Source organism: Jaculus jaculus, chromosome 2 (assembly GCF_020740685.1).
Source record: "Jaculus jaculus isolate mJacJac1 chromosome 2, mJacJac1.mat.Y.cur, whole genome shotgun sequence".
Lineage (NCBI taxonomy): Eukaryota > Metazoa > Chordata > Mammalia > Rodentia > Dipodidae > Jaculus > Jaculus jaculus.
Window position 1 is genome coordinate 85,147,153 of NC_059103.1, and position 3,735 is coordinate 85,150,887.

The 3,735-nt window shown below is 41.8% G+C and overlaps 1 pseudogene; it reads left to right on the plus strand.

Moving 5' to 3' along the window:
- Nucleotides 1-737: 737 nt before the first annotated feature.
- LOC101605035 lies at nucleotides 738-3,294 on the plus strand (annotated as a pseudogene).
- The last annotated feature ends 441 nt before the right edge of the window (nucleotides 3,295-3,735 follow it).

Below are 3,735 nucleotides of genomic sequence, written 5' to 3' on the forward strand. Positions count from 1 at the left end.
TGTGTATTCTCTTGCTGTTGGATAGAAAATTCTGTTTATATGCATGTTAGGTCAATTTAGTCTTAACAAGAGCTGAAAAAGTAATGCTGGTAGAAATTATCAGTTCAATTCTCAGTACTGTACAAATATGGGGGTGGCTGGGGATGTAACTCAGGGATAGAATGTTTGCCTAACATGCATAAGACTTTGGGTTTGACCTCAGCACCACATAAATCAGGCATGCACACCTATAATACCAGCACCTAGGAGATGTAGTTTGCAGAACTAGAAGTTCAAGGTCATCCTCCGCTACACGGGAGTTTGAAGATAGCGGGTAGGGCTCATGGGCAGGCAGATTGCAGGATCAAACGAGCAGCGTGTGATCCGGGGTGGCGGTGGGAGAAAGGGGCAAGGGGACGTCCTCAGGAGTGAAGCAGGTCTGGGGGGAAGGCGCGGATGCCAGCGAGCTGGGTGGCCAGAAAGAAGAGAAGGGAGGGAGGCTGGAGCGGCTCGGGAGCAGGAGGAGGTGGAGGGAAAGCTGTGGAAGTGGCTGCGTTGGGCCTGAGGAGTGCTAGAAGGCGGAGCAGGGGGACACGAACCCGTGAGGTTTTGGAACTTGCAAGATTCGGTGATGGCGGTAGAAAGTGAGGACCCGGAGCCTGCCTAGGAGAGAGGGCAATGTAACAGGGATGTGCGATCCAAGGCTGGTCAGACTGGCCTTGCTGCAGCAGCTTCGGGCTGCCTAGGGCATCAAGATCATGGTTGTCCGCCGTGGACCAGACAATTGCAGGAGAGCTGGAATGTCCCTTAGATCAAGTGAGAATAAGATGTATAGCAGCAATCTTGCGGTAATATTTGCACCAAATCTTCTTCAGACGAGTGAAGGGCATGGAAAGGTGTCTGCTAACAGAAAAGAGGCTGTGTTTACAGATAGCAGTGGTACAGACTCTGACTGTTCATCAGAAATTGGGTGTGTGCCACATTTTATCCTGGAAAAGATACCAGCTATGTTTGGTACTGACAGTCTCTGTGTAACTCCATCCTTGGAAGACTTTGAAGAGGATGAATGTGAATGCAAGAGAAAGCGAAGGCAAAGTGTTGGAGATTTTGTTAATGGATCCCTAAATAAACCTAAATCTAACAGAATACCCTCTTTTACCCCCAAAAGGAATAACCAGTCCAGTCATCTGTATCACCAGTGATTCTTACACCAAGCACTAAGCACACAATGCCAGGAGACTATTCTAGCTTTTCCAGTAAGAAGAGGAAGTCCATGAAACACAATTTGAACTTTGAGTTGTTGCCAAGTCATCTCTTCAGTAGTAATTCTACACCAGAACAGTTCATTTGGATACAGGCCTAGAATGGTCACCTCAGAGTTCACTCCTGTAGTTCAGCAGTGGAAACCATTTGATCAGTACAGATAGACTTAGACAAAGTAAAAGGGTAGCAGGCAAATAAATAAATAAATATAAATATAAATAAGTAAATTGCAGGGTGGAATCAGGAAAAGCAGGCTGTTTCTCTCCTAAAGTCAGTTGTCAAGAAAAGAAATGTCTGAAGATCTCTTCCTTTAAAATATAGTCTGGGAAAGAATAACAGAGATGCAAGTGGACATTCAGGCACCGATACATGTGAAAACGTTGGTCAGCAACCAGCAAATCAGCAGTTTAAAACATGGAATGGAATTTGTGAAAACAAACATGCTCTTTAGCACTGATATTGATGAGAGATTGCCAGAGGTTTCAGAAATATGAGTTAAGTCTAAGGAAATCTTATTGACTTCAGATAGACTAGACTGGGCAAGTTACTGGATGTCTTAGACAGGACTCAGTAATTCAAGTTTTGGAGAAGTGGATCCAAATAAAGCTTCTCTGACACTGGCAAATCTTGAGGTGCAAATTTTTTCTTTGGAGCCCAATACTACTGTTGAAAAATCACCAGCAATGCCATGTGAACTCACCCCTTCCACTGCACATAGCCAGCCTGATAGCAGGACAATGGGAAGTTCCCTTAGTGATGATGAAAGTAACTTGACCTCTGAGACCTTGGTCAAGATTCAGAAGGCATTTTCTGAGCCTGGAAGTAATCTTCATGCATTGATAAACCACAGGCAGTCATCAGTAACTATCAAGGAGGAAGAAAAATTGAAGGAAGCATATCATATAAAAAAAATTGCTTAGAGAAAAATCTATTTAAAACTAATGATTTGACTGTGAGAGAAACAAAGGAAAATTATGAAAATGGGATAAACATGACATTTGGTTTTTCAGAGGGAGGCTTGGTTTACCACATCAAAGTCAAAACATTGGTAAAGAAGCAACTGTAAAATGTTACTCAAGTCAGATAAAGGTGGAACCTGACAAAGCTGTCCATTTCATTATACCAAAAGATAACCTCTGCCACCAAGCAGTCCCCAGAGCTACACAAGCTAAGGGACAGCAGTCTGTAGAAGATGATGCAAATACTCAGTGAACAGAGAATGAGAGAATGGTTGCAGAAGATGTGGTGAAAAGTGCAGCTCCTCAGGTGGCCAAGGCTTGGTCCTCTTCCTCACAGCAGAAATGAGAGTGTGGGCAGTGTAAGAATCACTTCAAAACCTCGGGCTGTGAGACTTGCTAAGCAGCAGTCACTGGTGGACAAATGCTGTAAAATAGTTCTTGAAAATTTACAAATGATGGACCACAAAAATGCTACTGATCACATAAGTGGTTTCACAAGCTTTCTTTAAATTAACCAAATAAAACAAAAGTGAAGTCACCTCTTAAATTCCAACGTACTCCTGCCAGTCAATCTGTCAGAAGAATTAACTCTTTGTTGGATTAGAGCAGACCATGTGGGAGGCAGAAATTGGACCTTAGTGATGCTTCTCCTTTAGTCAGTGAGCTTGACAGTTCTCTTCTCTCATTTGTAGAAAGCACATCAGAAGATTCCTCTGTGCCATGCACTCAGTCAGGTCCTGACCAGTCTACATTGTATAGTTAGTTGAATGATGCACTTTCAAAATCAAACATGGACCTCACTTCTAAATCTTTCTTGAAAATGAAGAGGCACCCAGATATTGTACAGGCCTTTCCTGGGTCCATTAGAGTTTGTAAACAGGACCACACATGTGATGGTCACATTAAAGTTCCCTTGGATGATCTGACTAGTCATGACATATTGAAATATGTGGTCAATAATAATATAGTCATTCCTTACAGGATAAAAAACAGGGTCCTTAGGATACCGTCAGATAAAGAAAGGGTCTGGTACAAAGGCTTGCTAATAAATCCTATTGGAAAGACTCAACTGCTACCAACAAGTAACCTGTAGACTTATAACTAACAAATGTAGCTGGATATAGTGGCACAAGTCTTTAATCCCAGCATTTAGAAGACTAAAGTTAGCTAGGATTGCCATAAGTTCAAGGCCTGTCTGGGCTACACAGAGAGCACCTGCTCATCCTGGGCTAGAGATAAACCCTGCCTCAAAACCCAAAAGGAAAAAGAAAGTTCTAATGTAATATTATTAATGTAGTTGAAATTAGCTACAAGTAATGACTTGCAGGATAATGACATGTTAGTTGGAAGCTTAGCATGATTGTTGAGCAGCAGATTTTCTCTGAAACAATTTTACTGAAGGAGCAACTTGAATTTTCATATTTGTACATATGACTGCTTTTGGCTTAATTATAGTATTTAAACAAAACTTTACTGTGATCTCTTAAAGCAAATGTTATACTTAACTTTTAAAAGAAATTACTGGCTGGATTTG